At 40.2% G+C, this 21271-nt stretch overlaps 1 long non-coding RNA gene across 1 annotated transcript in view; it reads right to left on the reverse strand.

Moving 5' to 3' along the window:
* Positions 1–21271, reverse strand: part of LOC116653703 — a 49269-nt gene that overhangs the window by 20387 nt on the left and 7611 nt on the right. Inside the window, exon 2 of the long non-coding RNA XR_004308080.1 lies at positions 12402–12625. This is a non-coding gene — a long non-coding RNA (uncharacterized LOC116653703). The remainder of the gene's footprint in view (positions 1–12401; positions 12626–21271) is intronic.

The raw sequence follows: 21271 nt of genomic DNA on the forward strand, positions 1-21271 counted from the left end.
ACACTTCTACAGTGTCCAATGCAGGAGAGGAGAGGGGGGAGGGGAATAAAAAGAAAAAGAAAAGGAAATTCCCAGCCTTGTGGTCAGAGAACAACTTGAAAATGTGATTTCAGTGAACCCAGCAGGATCAAAAGCCAAAGGAAACTAAGCCAACTTATTAATGCAGAGGGGGTTGGAGCTGTTTTGTGGGTTCCTAACCTAAAAGTAACCTTAGGACTACAGGAACCTGACAGAACTTTTTAACACCTGGGGCTGACAGCACAGAAATTTCTGGCCTTTTCCATCAGAGATGCTGTGCTAATAAACCAGTATTGAGAACTGTCTGACTTCAGCAACTGGTAGGCCTTCTGGCAGGAGGAGTTTCTACACGTGCAAAGGTGGCAGAAGCAGGCTATGGGGTGCCATCTAATTCTCACCGCTTTTAGTGAGCCTCACACGGCCCTTCTCATAACGCTGGAATTACTCGATAAGGTGTGAGCCGGCACCAGCAGAGGCTGCAGGTTGCAGCCGTTGGGCAAACAAAGAATTAAAGCCTGTTCAGAAAGGGTTAGCAAGATTTAACCAGCATTAGATGATTTTCATAAAGTCTTAATTTCATGCCATACCGTATAAATAACACCTAAGATACAGCTTAAATGAAGCAGCGTGAGGGTTGCCTGTGAAAGGTAATTCCATGTATAAATATAGACAAACTTGTGATTGGGTCTACACAAACGTATCGATACATATGGACTTATAAGTGTATAAATCAATGTCTGCATGTGGGGGGGGGGGTGCGCGTGTGCGGTTCAATATATATTACAATATTAAACTGTTATCCACGCACAAGTATATTTATGTATATATTTCAATTTATTAGAGCTAGGCAGTCCTTTACAGACTTAATAAAGAGCACCGGCATTATAAGCCAAGAACCATTTTTCCCTTTCCCTGTATTATTCAAATTTATTAAACAATATTTCACATTTGTTTGACACAATGTCAAACTCAGGACTCCTAAAGAACTGCTGCAGCTTTGGAACTGTTATGCTTTCTTGGACTTTAATCATTTTTGGCAAGGCTCCATTTCCTGTCAGAAAGTGAAACAGCTTAGGAATGTCATTTTCACGAAAGAAAACAGAGAGAATCCGAGAGGAAGTTCTCCTCCACTCCAGAGCCCCTAAGATACTCAAACACACTCGCAGGAGGGCTGGAATACATCAAACATTAGCAGAGGGAAAAGGACACACTTTTCCCACATTAAAATACATGGATAAAGTTGAACTTTTGCTAAAAATAGTTCCCATGACTAATCCTATTAAGTTTTTAAAAAATTGGGCCGTATCTCCCTTGAAGTCAAATTATTTTTTAACTTCAGAATGACATTAGAAAAAGACTCTAAAGTGCCTTTGCTTAACTCCAAGTCCCTGGAAGATATTTTTTCTATTCCATTTTTTTTTTTTTTAAGTGAGATATGAAAAATGAGGACAGGAGCATGGATCGCAATCCTAACAGGGCGATTTACCTATTGAGGAGGTGAGAAGTATCAAGCTCTCCCAGATCGTCGCCCGTGATTTACTTTTACAATGAGAGGGTCCCTGTGGAGACAGGGGGTTAAGGGAGCAGATTAAAACCAGCCCTTGGCTCTGCCCGCTTGCTGTATGCTGAAGCTGAGCACAACTTGCAGAGAGAACCCCGCAATGCTTTTGGGCACCAACCACCTACTTGCTTCGTTCTGAGGTTACTTATGTAAAAACCACCTTGATTGCTTGTAGGTAGGGAAACAAGTTTGGTCAAACGGCTTGCAGTGAGTAACGCTTTCTGACATCCAGCAGATCCACATTCAATTTATGAATCCTACCTGACGCTCATCTGGGTGGTTTTCTATCTGCCACTCCAGCATATGCCGACGTATCAGACAGGCATCCCAAACTGTGACAACAGAGAGTTCAAGGAAAAAAAAAAAATCCTAAAGGTAAAAAAAACAACCAAACAAAAAAACCCAAAACAAATCCAGAGCACATGCTACAAAATGTGGGCATGCTGCTACCTCAAACAGGAGGACTGGTCATTAACAAAGCATTTATCCAGCTGCAGCAATGGATGAGGCTGACAGAGAAGGGACAGCAACACAGAAATAAATCTGTAAGCTAACAGTAAATCAAAGCTCACTCCTGCATTTTGGATCTTTGTATGAATGGATGAGAGCACGAGAGGAGAAGGAGTGGAAAAGTCACATGAGTTGGTTGTTTCAATAAACCTGTACAGCTCATGGTTTACATACACCCTCCATCCACCTGCTGTTCAGGACTGAACACAGATCAAGCACCAACAGCATTCAACTAACACAGGTAGGCACACACATATGCCCTTACAAAAAGAAAAAGCAGACCAACACAGTAGAAAAATGAGCCCCTCACACGTGCTTTCTCTCTTCCCCTCCTGCAGCACGGGTTGGGGTTGAGCGGGTGGTCTGAGCGCGTTACACACACACCAGGGGACTGTACAAACTCTCAGCGTTGGGCTCACATTGAAGTCCTTTCCATCCCCCACCTGACTTAAGGGAGCTGGGTCAGAACCCGAGCACTTGTGAACATGCTGCCCCCCACCCCACAGCTTCCCGTCTTCACTGCCTTTCTGCACCCTGCCGAGCTCTCACGGTTCTCTCTGATGTCCCACCCCCAGCCAAAATGTGCTCAGGAAATACCTTTGCTCTCTGACCAGCACCACTTCCAGCCATCCCAACATTAGCTCCTACCTCGGACTAGCATTGCTGCCAAGGAAGCAATCTCTAATGCAAAACTAGGACACGGCATTTGTTTGTTGTTAAAAGCATAACTTTGTAGGCACTTATAATAACGTCTTGTAGCAAGTTAGTCACTGAGGAACATTTCCAGTCATTTATTTTCCAGCACAGACTACTGGTTTCCATGGCTATATTCCACAGGAAGAAAAAAAAGAGAAAGACTTCCAATTTCATGTGTAGATGAAATACTTCAAAGTCTCAACCACTCAAGCTATCACTAACACATACAATAATATAAACTGGAATGAATTTTCAGGATGTAGTAGGCTACAACTCGGTATTTGGAGCAGCAGGGCAGAAGCGCACTTTGACACTGGCTCCCTCCGTCCCCTGCTCTCCCCAGCTCTTTGCTGCCACGCTTGTTTCATTGGCTCCGTTTCCTCCTTTCCCCGACTGAAACTAATTGAGTTGAAGTTTTTGGGGTCGTATTCAGGGACCTCCTGAACTCTCCCTTCATTCATACCTATCTTTAACTTCACGGCGCCATGCATACTTCCCTGACCATTAGGACAAACTCTGATCTTGCTCATCTCAAAGACATCCGTCATTAATAAGACTGACAAGACCTCTTCTTGATACATTGCAACACATAAATCTCAGCCATTTTGCAACCCCCTTGCTAGATGTGCCCACAGAACACTCAAGCACACATTGCGCTGTTGCCTTTCTCTTAGCCTTGCACCTTCTCAAATGCATTGCACACAACCTTGCATTTACCTTCTCAGTTTATCAACACCCTCATGGATGGTCTGAAGTTCTTGTTCTCTCCATCTTCTCAGTTTCCATTTCCATTTAGATCTTTGCGAGACCAACACAATCTAATGGGTAGAAGAAGGCCTGATCCCAGATTGCTTAACAATGCCTGGAGGGGCTGATTCACCAAAGTTCGATGCTCTGATGAACAGCTTGCTGCAGCTCTGATGGTAAGGCATATAAAATGCATGATACATTAAATTTAATGTGGCCTCATTAGTCTTAATTAGATTCCTACATTACACCGGGATTGCAGTTTCTTCATGTTTATGTTTGATACTAAAATAAAATCTATACTAGACAATAGTTTGGCCCTGAATTGATACCTATCAATATTCTTAACCTTGGAGAAACAGAAATTAGGCACTGCCCCATTTGGCTTTCTGAGAGGCAATGGAGAGTCAGTCACAAAGAATAAATTTAAAGTACAGTACACAAATGTGAATAATTACTTATCTTGCATTTTAAAGGGGTGACTCTCCCAAAGAGCTGGTTGGCTTTGTCCTTTCTGTTGAACATGCTTTGACAGGTTTCCCTCACACTGATCATTACCGCCTCCTAGGGTCGGGTTTTCACAGTTTATTTACTTTCAATAGTAAAATATGTTTTAAGATGAGGCCACTAATTCAGCTTAGGAGTTTGGCTGGAGTTTGAAGTAGGAGTAAAGCACAGCCTGGGATTAGACATAATAAACTATGCCAGGACCATGGCACGTCAAAGGCTGATAATGAATAGAAGGAAGATGTCCTGAATTGTGCTTTTCATTACTAACAAAAATACCACGACTGCTGAATTCCTAATAAGAAGTATATAATGACAGTCCCAACTGAAACAGCATTTATATTTGGATTAAATAATAATTAATTTACGGGGTATATTTTATGGTAAAGTAATGGGATTGAGAAGATAAGAACCAAATAGATCTTTTAATTGCCATTACACTTTTTTTTTTTTTCTTTTTAATAGGAGAACGGCTGATTCTGCCAGAATGCTTTGAAAGTTTGTTTTCAAGACTTATTTTTTTTTCCCCAAGCTTTAATAAATTGTTGGATTTATCCATATTTCTTCTTGCACTTAATTTAACAAGGCACAGAGAAATGCCAAAAAAAAAAAGTTGAAAACACAACAATTTCTTTTTTTAACGTCAAGCTGAAGCTTGATTGTCTCAAACACTGAAAGGATGATGGCTGGATTATAAAATGTAGTAATTCTTAATATTTTGGCCCAGTTCTTGCCATGAAATAGTTCGGCCTCTTGAAACAATTTCTCACCCAGCACAGTCAGACATGTTTATCTCTTTCTTTCCAACTGACTTAACCAAGCATCCACAGTAGTATAGGAGCACAGAAAAGCCAATTAACATTATTGCCAGTTAGGGTTCCGCTGATATTTTTAAGACTGTTTCCTTTCATGTCCCATACCATTACATTGATAAAATTCAATAAAATCTCATTCAAATTAACACGTGCGGCCAGCCTTTCTTGTTAATTGAAATTTGAGGAATAATATAACAAAAGTCAGCGCAATTATATGTATTACATAGAGATCTTTTGTCTCTTTCAGATTTTTTCTTTTTCCCTTTAAGAAATGTTTGCAGAAAACTGAGCCTTTGATGCATACTCAGAAATGCACGTATTCCAGTGGTCTCACCAGGTAGACTGAAATAACATTATTTTCTCTTAGATGAAACAAGCTGACTTAGGCTTTGGAAAAAAATCCATTCCTTGGCTCAGGAAACGGGAAAATACTATGAAAATTTTCAAAAACCTCTATGGTTTTACAAGTAGATCAAAGTCTAAATATTTGTATCACAGACAATACCGAAACAGTCATCTAAGAAAGCCAGAGATTTGACAGCATCCATCCCCACACACATTAGAGTGCTCAAGCAGCGATTTCTTCCAAACTCCAATTTTAACTTTGCATCCATTTATTCTACAGTCACACATTTTCCTTGGGACTGATATCTTCAGAAAGGCCTATGCAATTCAAAAAGGAATACGTTTATATTTTCTAAAATCCCCTAATCCTGCCTTTCTGCAGGCTCTCCATAAATTGCTACCTTTTCTTGAGAGGATAAAAAGCTCAGTAGTTTCTTCAGTGCTTTGAGGACTTTGTAGTATTATATTCACCAGCAAGGAAAGGAGAAAAAAAATCTGGATAACTCATGTGGCAAAATGCAGCTACGGAACTGCTTGAATTCCAAGAAATGAACAAAATTCCCTTCTCAAAGCTCACAAAAACCCGACCATCCTCCAAGAAGTATTCAGAAAATAACATCTTTCACTAAACATGGATGAGAGATGTGTCCTCAGGCCAATGACGGTTCCACGGGAAGAAGAAAGACACTGTCAAGTACACCACCAAGTACCTGTCCTGAGCAGACTATATCATATATAAATACAGTATGGCATTGAGCACTTGAAACAAGCGTGGAAGACGAGGAAAAAGAGTGGCCACTGGATGATAACAAATAAGGCGACACATACTGAAGAACCAATCCATCACTTTCATTCTAAAACTAAGAAAAGTGCTCCAGGGTTACTAAAACTTAGCACAAATGCTTCTTTTGCTAAGAGGTCTCTGAAAGTCTACTTTATCTCTAGTTTCTTTATGTGTTCATCTCTCACACAACCTCAAGCAAAAAAAAACCACAAACATATAGACAAGCAGGCCAGGGAGAAGCTTCCTTTTGTCTTTTTATCACCTTGATGCCCTAGGATGTGAGCCCCAAGCACTCTATGCAGTGGGGTAGATCTCCAGATGCTGCAATGAGGGTGGCGATCCCCTGCAAGGAGCTGCTCTGTGGAACAGAGCTGGCAGAAGATGAGAGGTATGATGGCTGTACTCTGGGAAGAGCTGGAGCAACTTCCTCCAGATCAACAGGGAACTGAGTACAAAGCCACAGCATGTTAAATCACAGCTCTTTCCTCCAGGCTTAACAGGTGAGGAGCAGCTGAGCACTGTTCTCTGTCATAGAATTGTCTGAGTTGGAAGGAAACGTTAATAGTTATCTAGTCCAAGTCCTCTGCAACTAACAGGGACACTTACAGCTCAGTGAAGGTGCTCCCAGCCCTGACCAGTCCAACCTTGAATGTCTCCACAGATGGGCATCCACCAACTCTCTGGGCAATCTGTGCCAGTTCCTCACCCCCCATACTGGAAAAACTTGTCCTTATACACAATCCAAACCTCCCCTCTTTTAGTTTGAAACCATTCCCCTTTGTCCTCTCTGCTTACAACAGACTCTAATGAAGACTCCCCTTTTTATAGCCCCCCTTTAGATACTGAAAGGCTGCTATGAGGTCTCCCCAAAGCCTTCTCTTCTTCAGGTTGAACCCCAGCTCTCTCAGCCTGACCCCATAAAGGGAGATGTCCTAGGATAGTGCAAGCAAGAGTCCAATCCACCCATCACTACCACTTTATATATCTGGTTTGATCACAGCCTTCTCCTTTTATTGGCTGTAGTAGGTGTGATTCCTCTCATTGGGTTTCATCTCAGACATAGGGACAGCTCTGGGAAATCACCCAGAAGCTGATTAATTAAATTACTCTGCCATTCCAAAGAGAGTTTGAACGCTTCCGGGATCAGCCGCTCTCCTTGCGTTATACATTGGCAGGATTGCCTCAGCCCAATTTGCTTTGAGTGACAAAAGTTAATTTTATTGATGCGCAGCCTTCTGTGATGCTAGGTAGGAGGTCCGACGATGCAAATCAAATGGCTTCTCCTAAAATACCGCAGTGATTGATAACGAGGCAGTGATGCAGATTTTTGACACCTTTGATCCTTCCCCAAGTAAAGGCTAAATTTAGATGCGAGAGTTGAAATAAAGAAACTAATGCCATGTTGCATTAAAAGTGATTGGTGAAAGATGCACGTAGCTTGACAAAGACTAGTGATGTCTAATTAAGATTACTTTAGACTCTAAACAGAACTGTAAGAAGCAGGATGTTTTAGAAGGGGAAAAACCTCACCTCAAAACAAGCCTAGGTAGAGAAACACGTTAACTTTGTTACTAAGGTTTAATTTCACTTTTAATGGAGAGGTCACACACTGCAATTTGATTTCACTACTGTGTATTATTATATGCACACAGATACGTGTCAACTATTAAGTTAGGTGTACAGGGGATGTATCTGGAAGCATTTGGACAAGGAGAATGACTGACAGTTACAAGAAAAGCCTTTATTACATGCCTATGTTTCGTTTCATTAATCATGCATGTTCATTAACCAATCATGATAATTTAATATTCACTGTTTCAAGACATCTTGTGCTACAATGGTGTCGTTTTCACTTTGATCATCTAAAGATCTCACAAGATGACATTTGCAACCAAAGGACTTGGCTCTTTATGTGCATGCTGCATGAACATGTAGGAAGGGGTTCTGAAGTGTTAAAAAAAGATTAAAACAATCCTCCACTGCTACACAGTTTGCAAGATACAGAAATTAATTATGAAGCTTGAAGATAAAAACCCCACAAATTAGGTAGAAATATTCAGGTGAAGTGATATGCGCATGATTTTAATTGTGGATAAGCAACAAAAGGAAATGTTATTCATTTTGTCGTGTAATATTTGATCAGCGTTTTGCCAGGCTGTATCACAGCCGATCTATGCAACAGTCTGAAAAACATCCTCTTTGCAAAACAATCTAAGAATGTTCTCTAAAGTCTTGGCTTTCACCAGTCTGTTATTGCATACAGTGTGAAAAACTAAATATACGTTTAACAAAAGATATTCAGGGGTGCCGTTACATAATGCAGTACTTCCTTTCCCCTTAGTCTAATGGTCACTGAAAAGAGACGTTGTAAACCTAAGTATTAGATAGAGGCTGGTTTTATGGAACCAAGGTTTACATCATCTTTACCATTCGTTTCTGCCTTCTATTGCACCTTTCATAAACCTACTGATTAATATCAAACAGTGAACAACTCTGACAAGCAGGATTACTAATCCAACATAACTGTTTATAGTGTGAAAGAAAAAAGTGCTCCATTTCCAGCCACTGCACTTAATAATAGATTCCTGTTGTATTTAAACGTTGAAGGGATTACATAACTGTCAAATTTCCCTTAAATGTTAAGGGTAGTAATCATATTAAAGACATACTATACAGAAGCAAAAGCAAATGTCAGTGTAGTTATTATTACCACATTTGCATGGAGTTTTAAAATATAAGGGCAGATTCCTAAACACGTCAAATTTGCGTTGGTTACAGATGAGGAACGCACCATGAGGCGCTGGTAGCTGCAAGCCTCACCAGCCAGGCTGCAGTCGTGTGCCATATCAGGGGCAGAAAAGGAGCTTCACGTGCCGTAGCACAGCCACAGGCTGTTCTTGATTACACCCACTGTAACAGTACCACCAGGACAATTGTGCCAGAAAGGCTCAGAGGAATGCCATGCATTCCTCTTCCCTCTCTCCCTCTTCCGCTGTGCATACTTCATGCAAGAAAGCTGTTGGATTGGCTCGATACCATCCCAGGACAATTCTGAAGTAACCACTTAAGACATGCTTATGACAACTGTGGCCCTCTTAGGTATCCAAAGACAGTGATAGCCAGGAATCTGGAGCAAAAAAGTCAAACATGCAGATGCTTGTATAGGCAGTCTTCTGATACTTTCCCTCTGACCTATGCTGTTGGCTTTAATGCTCCATATTAAACACCTTGGCGACAATTAATTGCTTAGCAGCAAGTAATGCAATGAAGTGTCCTTTGTTTCCATAGATAATTCTGATAGATTAATTAAGCCATTTACTTCATAAATATATATATATATATATATATCATTTATATTATTTTATATAGTACATAAACGAAGAAGAAGAAGAAATAAGAAAAAACAATGAAGACCTCCATCTCAAATTGCACTCTATATTTGATTCCTTCACTGCATTGGAGTCATTTTCAGGATTAAAGCCTGAGCCCGGCATCTCCCCATGCTACGGTTATTGGCAAAGAAACAATTATTTGTCTGTCTTCCAGCCCTCTTTCAAAAAGCCGGGGTTATTCACGCAGAACCACACCCCACATGCAGCAAGACAAGAGGAATGCTTGCCCATGGAAGTTATGTGCACGCAACGAACCTCTTGTTCCCGAGTTAGAAATGGGACCCCATTATTAGCATTCCTGATATTCATAGCGCTGCTCACGTTCCACGGCACCCAGCAGTGCTCAGCCAGCAGCCTCAGTTAAAAAAATGTTCAAGCATGACTTATACATGATTATAAAATCAGTTGTTTTCCAAATTGCTCACCTGGGGAGCTCTGCTGGAGTTAGGGATCCATTCGTAGCCTTGATCAAAACATGAATGCCAGAGCTGCTGGTTGCCACTAACACCCCGGGGGAGCATCAGCCCTGTGGAAGCACCCAGCACCTTTCCTCCTGAACTCACTGTACAACATCCTTTAGAAACTGCCCACATAAACGCTGCCACAAATATCAGCTTTGACTTATGATAAAGACAACAGAGGCAAGGCAATGAGGAGCAAAGTTATCAATTCATGGCACAGTAAGTTCTAAGGATACTTACAATGTACTTCACACCTAAGAACTAATGCATTGTCAGGCAACCTATTTAGTGCTGGGTGGAAAGCGGTCTTCCACGGCTTGAAAATCCCTGAGATGTCGAACATTTTCCTCTACAAACTCAAAAATTTAAAGCATTTGCCAATAATATACGTGTAAGAATAGAGATGGCTCTGGACAGGGTCTAGAGAAGGTCAAATTGCATTGAAACCTCATCTCTTTTTTTAGGTTAGTTATTGCTATGGCAGTAGTGATAAATATTTTGTGAAAAATATAAATAAAGCAGGCTGGATGTTACATACTCAGATTGGGTGTCACTAGAGAATTTATTTATTTTTTTTAAGTGAAATTTCTAGGAAGGGTTTTGGCAACGGTGGTAGTGTGGAAAGCACCATGGGAAGAGCATTGTCCCTAATGCACGATGAACTGCAGCGGGTTCCCTGTCATCGTGGTTATGAGCCTCTTTCCTCTCCCTGACTTCTGGCCTGGCCTCCACATCAAGCTCTTCCTTTATGGGAAATTTTGAAGGGGGGACATTGCCTGTGCTCTTATTTCTCAACATTCTTTGACCAACTGTCAAAACAAACTGCCTTTTTCAAATTAAGTTCTTATTTAGTGACTCTTATTTTAATCTTAGTTTGCTGCCTGTCCACAAACAGTGAGGAGGCCTCATGGCTTGGCAGAGTTACTTGTAGATGGTTTTCTGAGCTTTGGGAAGGGTCAGAGAGAGAACCCCATGCTGCTTCACTGGATTGAGGTCCCTCCAGTCCATTGACATCTACAATCTAACACCTAATGACAGTTCAGTGGGAACGATGCGTTTCAGCTACATTTCTAACACTATCAAAGCCCCTTTTCCATTGCAACTGAACTGTTCTAATTATACACATTTCCCCTTGCTGTATTCCTCCAGGTCTTGTCTCACCAAATGATGTAACTCTTGATTACAGATCTTGTATTCAGCTTGTACAATGAGGCTGAAATACTCCCTAACACCTTGATGACAAGTACATGGATTTGCCTGGCAAAACAATAACCACGCTAAAGCTCTTTTAACATGCTGGTTTCTTTGCTGAAAGCATCTGCCTATACTGTCAATTCATCCTGTGCCTCTTGGGTGTCTGACTTTAGCATAAGTATGCAAGTCCTATAAATGAATACATGCCGCTGGGGGTAGCACTTACAGTAGAAGAGTATCGTCTCATGAGTGATAAGGGTGACAGAAGTGCAAAGCAGAGCTGAGTGGATCTGGCACTCACATTGCGAGCAACACAGCATTCGTACTGGAAGATTTTCCCACAGAATGACATGCAATAATTTATTCTAAGCCCTTCCAACTTGTGTGTGTGGTTGTTTTTCAGTGTTTTTTTTTCTCCTCAGTGAAGTTGCTATCTTCTGCAGCTTTTCTCTAAATAACTACTTAAGAGAAGGTGCCACTTCTAAAACAAAATACTTCATTTGGAAGAAAATTAACTAGCATGTCCAAGTAAATAATTGTAGCAAAAATATTTCTCACGTGGCTACACTCTACAAAAGCTTGTCAACTTGGAAAAAAAGATAGATTTTTATACTAGAATTTGATGGTCTAAGGTACATATTTACAAAAGATCCAGCTTTTAATCAGTAGTTATAAAACACAAAATAAAAATATGCTCCTGAAGTTTTAAGCAGGAAATGCCATTTACCCAATGACAACCCTCCTCTGAGCATTTCAACTTCCTGAAGGTCAGAGCATGAAAGACTTCCAGATCCCCCCATGCTCTGCAGCACAGGGAAGCACAAGAACTCTCATCCTGAGCCAGATTGGTTCTCTAGCACGTCTACTGTCATGTCTCCAACATCAGCCACCACCAGATGTTTCAGCAGATGCAAGAATGAGTCAAATAAAGATGGCTGCAGAAAACTCCTTCTCTTCTGTAGGAGACCAAATGCTTTCTAACCACATATGAACCCATACTAGCTATCCAGGCATAGGCACTGTCCTGCCACCATTTTGAGCTATAAATCACAACAGGATTTGTTCCTCTACAGTGCTATCCTGCCTTGCACTTTTGATGAAAAGAGCACGAAACCAATGAACCTTGAGTCTGAAGCCATTGTATAAAGCCTGAAAACTCTTTGGCCACTTAAGAACAAACATTTATCTTCCCCACATTTCTTATCCCCCCATCTAGGTCCTCTCCTGCCTACGTTACTCCTTAGCTGCACTGTTCAACTCTTTGGTAAAAATGCCTATAAAGTAATAACTACTAGTCTTGCATTGGGTTTTTTTTTTTTAATCTATTATATGAAATAATAGGAATTCAACTGAAATAACAACAAACTGTACCTTCCCCGTGAAAGCTTCATTCATCTTCATGCTTAAGCACATGCTTCCATGAGACATGCTTCTCTTGCCTCTCTTTGGCCTGGTCTCCAGCAGTTGGTGATTAGCACAAAAGAAACAGGGTGGCAGATTCTTCTCTTCTGATAATTCCTGCTCCTCTGTCAGTGACTTGCTGTCTTCAGCAGCCCAGTCAGATAACAGCTCCTGAGCACGCACCTTCTTCTACACTGCAATTCCAAACACAAATAAAATCATTAAAACATGATGTATGCACAATTACAGTCAGTTCAGTAAATCTTGCTTTTCCTTACAAGCAACCTCAAAATACAAGCTTATAATGTCAAATAAAGGTCATGATTCTATTATTTTTGAACTAGCTGAGTCTTAAAATGTATGAATGGAAAAGAACAAGTAATGATATTCTGGTATTAAGTATTTAGCAAGTTTCAAGTATGGAAGTACTTCAGGAACTAAGAAATCCAGGTAAGGTTTGACCAGTCATCACATTGCTGCACAGCAGTGGGGAGGGAGGCCCATGTAACTTTTAAGAAGAGTAAAATGCTATCTATGGTAGCTACATACAGAACTGAAAGCCTTGCTGGTAATAGTCTACCAGCAATTAGTGCAGTTCACAGCTTCTCCAGGTGGTTACCCACATGGCAAACCACATGGTAATACACATGGCAACCATGCCCACGGCAGCATGGTTGGAAGTAGATGATCTTTAAGGTCTTTTCCAACCTAAATCATTCTAGGATTCCATGCTGACAATCACAGCACCCCAACAATGATTTTAACAACAGGAAAAACAAAGATTAAAACAAGCAAAAAACAACAACTAACAAAGTAGAGGAAACACACACACAAAAAGAAATTGGTTTTGGAGTCAATCTATGAGATCATGCATTGGTACATTCCAACAGATAGCTACGATGCTCCCAGGAGACAAGCAGCAGGAACACATGAATCATTGCTCTAAGCATACGCAGGCCTTTGCTAGACTGAGTCTTAATAGATTTCTGTAACACATGTATGATTTAAAAATACGCTTGCATTTAAGAGTTCAGTTTTGTAAGCACATCAAAGCTTTGGAAATGTAGATATATGTCTTTTAATAGTGTGTATTAATAATATTGGTATAATTATCGCTATTCATATTTGAAAACTCCTGAATGAAATATTTCTCAAAGATTACTTGAAATTCAGAATCGGGAGCAGAGAGATCCATAATTTAGTGGGTAGGAGTCAAGATTTCAGGAACCTATTTTGTGCTGGTATTAAAATACTGCAAGAGAATCAACGCAAAGCTCTGAAATGAACTGTGGACATCTCATTACTGCATTTATCCAAAACACACACTTGATAGACTGATATACTTGACAAAGATTTGGTGTGGTTTAGTTGACTGCTTTGAGATCTCCTGGTGAAAGAATTAACAAAAGTTATATACTTACGTTAATTAGAATTATTAAAGTCAGTATGCTAAAACCTATAAGTAAGCAGTAGGAATCAAGTTATTTAAATGTGTTTAATATGGGGCTGAATGTTAAAAATATCAAGTTGGACAACTGAACATATAACAATTAGTCATTTTGTTGCCATAAAACTGGAATAACAGTCTAATCAAAGCTTACAGACAGTCAGTACTCAATAGCAAGTGCTACGTAAAATGTGTCTTTCCCAGATCAACCAGTAAAGTAACAGAAAGTGACTTTTCTCATGTCCAAGGTGGAGATCAACAGTCCTACTGTCACAGGACATTAGGCTGCAGCCCTGAGCAAGTAAACAGATGTAATATGCATGTAGAGCTCTACTGAAAGGCAGCAAAATAATTCAGTTACCCAAGTGTCCAAAGGAAGTTTCACCAATGGCCAGCTATCTGCTGCCAACCTGCGGACTGTGACTACCACACATACATTTGCATAAGTTACATAAAAACGAATATATAAAGTTATATTTATCTGTACTTATATCTTCTTTGATATGAGTGGATGCTGCTTGTCCACCCACAGCAAAAAGTCACAATATTGTAGGCTTATAAATACAGAAAGAGGGAGAGCAAATTACAACAGATTTCTCCCAAGCTACGCTTCAAACTCCGTTCAGAGGAATGGAACTGTGGATGGCACATAGGGCATAGCACATCAATAAAATGACCATCAACATGGCAACCATTTCCATGGTACACAACTTCCTCACCTGTTTCCCACTGCGCCCAGGGTTCTTGGACCGATCTCATTGGTTACAGCTGTCTGTGTGCATCTCTTCACATCCTACCCCAAACAGACACGATCGCAAGTAACAAGGGAATGAGCCAACTCCCGCTGAAAGTTGGTGGGAGTCTTCCCATTGACTTCAAAGAGAGCTGAATCAGGTTCTCACCGCACAGAGAGGAAGATGTTAGTTAAGATTTATAAACATGATTTTCTGTTCATCTTTCTGCTTCCTAACTTCATAATCTCGGTTTCCTGGACTAATGCCATGGGTTGCTGTTCTGTAGTTGATTTACAATAAACAGAAGAGAAACTCTGTAAGCTTGTATTTTACTGCCAGTGACACACGTTTCAAATTCTGTCTGTATTCTCAATGAAAGAAAAAAGGGAAAAAAAAAAAAAAAAAAGAAAAATTACTTTATTTTCTCCAGATCTGTGTAGTATCTGGCTTAATCCCTAATTGAAGAAGAGTAGATTGTTATGGAGACACAAATTATATTGTACATAATAAATTTCATCAGAATACAAATATAACAATATTGCTTTTTTTCCTTTCAACTAGGGAACATCATATTTTAAACTTGGGAATCATTTAGCTTTCAGATTTCTGAAAGTAGTTGCAAGGAGACTTCAAATTTCAAAGTAATTGCAAGGGTATGTGAAGCTTAAATCCAGCTTAATGACAAGGAGGAAGAAAAACTGAGAAATCTCAATTAGCACAACCAGCAATAACTAGATTCAGTTTCTGAGTGAACAGTATCAGATCAGTACAAGGAAACAAAACAGTCATTTAGGAAATATCAAGGTTTTGTATGAAAATGGGAGAAACGCCAGGAGATCTCAAGGTCAAGTTGCCATTACACCTCTGAAACATCACCATTCAATGAGAGCCAAACTGCCTGAAATAACAGAGTGACAGCCTGAACTTGCCTCATTTGGGATATATTTATCATAAAACCTGTTTTTGCATTAAAACTTGCACAGTGGGTAAATCTAATACATCTACTATCAGTAAGAGAATTCAAAAGGGGAAAGTTCTCCTAAAAATACAACTGATCTTCACCTGTGTTGCAGGCATACAACACTACTGACTCTCCAGGGAACACAACATAGGAGGTAGTTGTACTAACACGTGAGGATATATCTGTACTTCTAAGTCTGCATCCATGCACTGATCTCTGGAAAGAGGATTAAAATGTTTGCCTTGAAACTTTTAGTTGAGAACCGAAATATGAACATCTTCATTGGATAACACAATATAAATTACCTAATTAGGACACTTGATCCATGTAGCAAACCCACTTATAGATAACATGCACAGTAAATAGCTGTTCAGACCAAATGTGTCATTGGATTGCTGGTTGTTGGGTTTTTTAGTTTTCAATTTAGAAAAAAAAGTATCCCATCTGTAGACTGATCATCTCCTACATACCCTCTTTTTACTTTAAACTAAAAGAGCATCATTGTTACATGAGTCCAAACCCAAGTTCCTCATGCTGGGAAATCTGTGATCAAATTTTAACCAAAAAAAGAAAAGAAAAAAAAAAATGAGGATATGTTCATCTTTAGAAGGTGGTAGGTATCTATGATCTCATAAAGTTACATGTAACAGCAATGTGTGCAATTCTATATGACACTTGAAACTACTGCTGAAGGAAAAATTAGCATAAAATAGAGTAAGCACAGCAGCATGAAGTTCCGAAGGGTGCACGTTATGTATGAGGACATAAAATGGAGAACAGCATGAAGCAGCTGAGAATTGCTGTCACCTTTGTGCATAGCACTGGGAAAATCATTAAGGGAAGGGGAAAAAAAAGCCCAGTTCTTGAATTCACAGAGTAAAAAGTATGGCAAGAAAAAAAACCAACAAGAAACAAAACTGGAACTGACTTCAAAAAACAAAATTATTAAGAACAAGCCTTACAGATTTAAACTCCATCTGCTTCATCTGTAAAAGGGAAAGATTCTGATATGAGAACTTTTAATCAAGCATAAACAAAATCCTAAGGCTGGAAGAAAAATTTAAGAAATTTAAGTGAGAAATAAATACTGAAGAAATTAACAACGTATTAAAACCAATTCTTTCCTGGGGAGGAGTATTTCTTGAGTCAAAGCTTTAGGTGATAGAAGTTGAAGCATAACTTAGAAATCTCATGTCGGTGTTACTGGACCCTACAGCCTATAGATCAAAAGGTCAGAATAGTCCCTTTGGATCTTCAACTGTAAAAGCAGCAGTTTTATTCAGCACTGCTATTACTTGTATGCTGTAAGCCCTGATATCTCCCAGTCACTTTTAAATTCACATTTTGGAAGATCCCAAGTATACAGATCACATGACTTGTCTCCAGGAGTTTATAGTCTTAAAGCTCAGATTTGCAACTTGCAGTGAACACAGTTCCATATACATGGGATAATTTTCCCAAATTCAATGATAACACAATCCCAAAGTTTATTATAATGGCATTTCTCTCACTTGGCCAACACAGTTTTGGGGAGTTTGACTGCATTCCATGCTAACTATTCTGCTTTGCACATGCAAGACTCCAAATTGCCATTTAGAATTCCTGACTTTATTAACTTTAAACTCTTGGTGCCAGCTATTTTATACAGCAAGCCAGAAGGCAGGAAGAGCCCCGTGACTTGCACAACGGATACACGTTCCTGGAAAATACACAGGAGAGTTCTCTTTGTGTTGGAGAGGTTCAGCCCAAAGAAAGGCTCCTCACATCGACTACTCAGACTCTGTTTGCAGACTTGGAGATATTAAAAGGTTAAGGTTACCCACATTCGCTAATCCTCATTTTGGAACAGCCAACCTAGCAGGGTGTCCCAGTTTCAAAGTCATGAGATGGAGGAGCCACATCTCCAAGGTCTCTCTTGTTTGAGGCCTAGTGCTGATGTACATGATTCTGGCTATGGGTGCCAAGAAATTACACACGCAGTGCCTAAGCAGCGCAGTTCATGTCCCCAGAATTGTTATTTCTGATCACCACAGCAGTTACTAAAAGCTTGTGCTCCAGACTGGTGGGATTCTGTTTCAATTTTTAGCACACTATTTTCACTGCTTCCTACACCCAGCCACAGCTTATCTATCATTTGATTCTGACAGATACATATTTTATATTTTGACAAGCAACCCACTTGACTGCTTCCCTGTGACATCATCTTATCTCTGAGTGTACCAACCTGTTAATAACTTCATTTTCTGGTTGAATTTTTCCAAATTAAATTAAGCAGGCGAAACATGTTAAGCTCACCAAGTCCTCTTAACGCTTCTGCTGAAGGGCATCTTCTGATAGCTTGATTTTGAAAAGGGCAGCGTACAACCTGTTCAGAGAGGGATCTGCTCCAAAATATCAGGTTGTTGTTGGGAGGTGGGAGATTTATTCCTTCGTTAAGGAATGTAAAGAGGACCAAACGCAAAACCAAACAACAAAAATTAAATATTTATAATCTGTTAACTAATATCCTCAAGATTATATCGTTATTTAATGGCACTTGAAGGAAGCCCTTATAAGATAAAAAGGAGCAATACAATCTAACAAACTAATTTTCAATTTTTCTTCTGTAGATAGCGAGATGGAAGCTAAATATAGTCCAACGTTAGCATGAAATAATTTTCTCTATATCTTGCAACAATGAAAAGTCAGCAGAAGCTTTTCTTTCATGTTAATTAAAACAATTTTAGGAGGGGGAAAAAAAATCTTCATCCTGGATATACTATACGATGTTGTTAATTAAATATGGGCACTTTTGTACTTATCTTACTCAATAATTAGCTCTTCTGTGGAAGCAATACTGCTCTGGACATGGAATCGCAGGACAGTGACAACATTTAATTGGATAACGTGAACACAAAATCAGAAAATCGGGCTCTTTTCCCAGTTGTGTAGCTCAGAACATTATTTCCCATTCTGAGCCTCAGCCTTCTGCCATTTAAATTGAAAATGTTGCACCACAGAGAAGGAAAATCGATACGAAAACATAGCACAACTTATTTTTTCCAGTTCTGTTACAAGTCGAAACACAGCACTTACGGTTCCTGATTTCCCCATGTGCTCAGCTCACTTCACAAAGAAGACTGGCACCAACTGGGCCACAAGCTGACAGCATCCCACCGCATCATCTCCCCATCCTGCCTTCCAAGGGCAAGGTAGACCCGGCACTTGCCCCCCCAGAGCTGTAGGGACCACAAGAGGTAGAAGAGACAAGCTCTGACCACTTTGTTGTCACTTAGCACCTGCACTCTGCTCTGCAATTGGAGGTGGTTGGGGAGCTGAGAGGTTGATGTTATCCCCCTGGAGTTACATCTTTGAAAGCCTGCTCAGAGACCTGAACTGCACAAAATGCCACTGCATACGTTACTGACACAGTGGGAATGATTAGCATCAGTGGCTTGCATCGCATGATATATCAGAAAGCATCCACTAAAGTCCAAAGCCTCCCTCTGCAGAATTCCAGAAGACTATAACTTTCAGTTGCAAAAAGGTGTCAGACTCAAATAGGGAGTTCTGAAAACACAGTGCATCTCGTCAGGCTTCCTACCAGCATCCTTCAAAGTGAGAAGCAGCACCCAGCACAGGGAAAGCAGTGAGATGCACCAGGGGCTGCCAGTGCTCCCTGGCCTCAGCCCTTCCCACTCTGCTACCAGCTTGGAAGCCAGCCTTGTATTTGCTAGAGAATACATCAAGTCAAATTACTAAAGAGCTAGGATTATGGTATTTTCATTTTCTTTACCAAAGCTAAAATCATTTCCTGACAATGAGGAGTCAGATTCTATCCACTGTGATCCCCTAAGCAACCTACTTCAAATTAATGCAGGTTTTGCATAGAAAAGACATCCAGACATAGAGCAGAAGAAGCCTGGGTTTCTAGATCTGCCTTTCAAACACAGATCTGCACCGGTCAGGAGCTCTGTAACACACCCAACACAAACACCATTGGATCAGGGAGTCAGAATAAATAAATAAATAAAACCTCTAAACTTCAAGTTGCTTAAAACAGATTTAATTAGAACTAATACAAATGCATCTTTCCTACGTGGCTGATCTAATGAACGCTGGCAGTTTTAATTACGAGCCTATTTAAGGTGAACATATTGCATTACTGTGAAAAAGATGCATTATTTAACGTTGTAGGTGTACCTCCTCTATCTAAATCTGTCACACAGGCAGCATCTTTAATAGCTGTTAATGTTATGTCTCATTTTCTGAGCTCAGTTTTCGAAGCTCCTAAGCACAATCTGATGGAATCCAACCCAAATCTAATAATTGCAACCTATTTTATTTTTGCCTCACTATTTAGTTTCCCCCACAAAGAGAATGACAGGTCTAATATGAGGCTCCTGAAATGTAGTTACATCTAAGCTTCAGCGCTCCAGAGCACATAAAATAAATATATGATCAATGAAATGAAACATGACAAAATGTTTCATATTGATGTTATTTTTCTTTTCAAAATGTCTTTTATGGTTAATGCCCTCAGTCACTTTTTCCATACATTTTCTTTTTTGTAATATATAGCTTTCCTAGTTCTGATTTCAAGTTCAGGGTGCCTGGGGAGAATTGGAAGATTTCTTCAAACCAAGACTGTTCCTTCAGCCTTTCACATGAGAAAATTGTTAGGCGCATTAAAGTATTCCTGACTATGTTGCATTCCTTTGTTCAGAGTGAGTTTTGGGAACACATCCTTTTCTCATTATATTTCCATAAAATATATTTGATCTATTCTATTCTTAGAATACCTCTGATGTGGTCTGTGAATGGAGCACAGTATAAAAATATTTCTTTTTTTTTTTCTTTTTTTTTTTTTTTATACAAGACAAAATGTTTCCATTTCTTAGACGCATAAAGAGTCGCTATACAGCACTCCACGAAAGTGAAACTACACAGAAAGTTTTGGTATAACTCAGGGCAGATCACAAAAAGGAATCCATCCCATTGCATCCAGTCGCGACTCAGAGCCTCGTCAAAACGCACACAGACAGTGACAGAAGGAGAAAGAGGGGAGCAGGGAAGGAAAGAGAAATCAAGGAGGAATGAGACCTGGATAATACTACTGGGAAGCGAGTTTATATTTAGAATCACTGAAAGATGTTAACCATGTGCCTTCCTAGGAAAAAAATAAATCTGCCGTAATAGTAGTTGACAATAAAATCACCTTTGGAAAAAGCCTAAATACTTTCAGAGCGCAGACCAGGATATTTCCAAACGCAGACAGATGTTTGAAATGTTTACACAGACAGATCACTGCAGCAATGTAGGCATTTTCCCCCTTCCCTTCCCTATCTGCTGATTGTTGTCTTCTTTAGGACCTTGGGAACATGAAGCAGCAGCTGCCCCGCGCAGCGCTCTGGCCGCTCAGCCTTGGCTTGCCTGTCACTACACCCATAACATTATGGTTTTCATCAGCCTCAGGATCTTCTCTGAAGTTTGCCTCTCCTCACCGCTCCAACCCAGAGAGTGGCACCCACCAGGACTGCCAACAGGCTCACGGGCACCTCCGCGTGTCCCAACTGCCACAGGGACCACGTTGCAGGCTGTGTCCCCAGCTGCACGGGGACTGACCACAAATGACTAAATCCCCAGCACAAACATGGCCTAATGCTCCAGCTCCTCTGCCGATTCCCTGCAGCTTCCCACTCGCAGCTCAGGGGGGGGA

Source organism: Coturnix japonica, chromosome 7 (assembly GCF_001577835.2).
Source record: "Coturnix japonica isolate 7356 chromosome 7, Coturnix japonica 2.1, whole genome shotgun sequence".
NCBI lineage: Eukaryota > Metazoa > Chordata > Aves > Galliformes > Phasianidae > Coturnix > Coturnix japonica.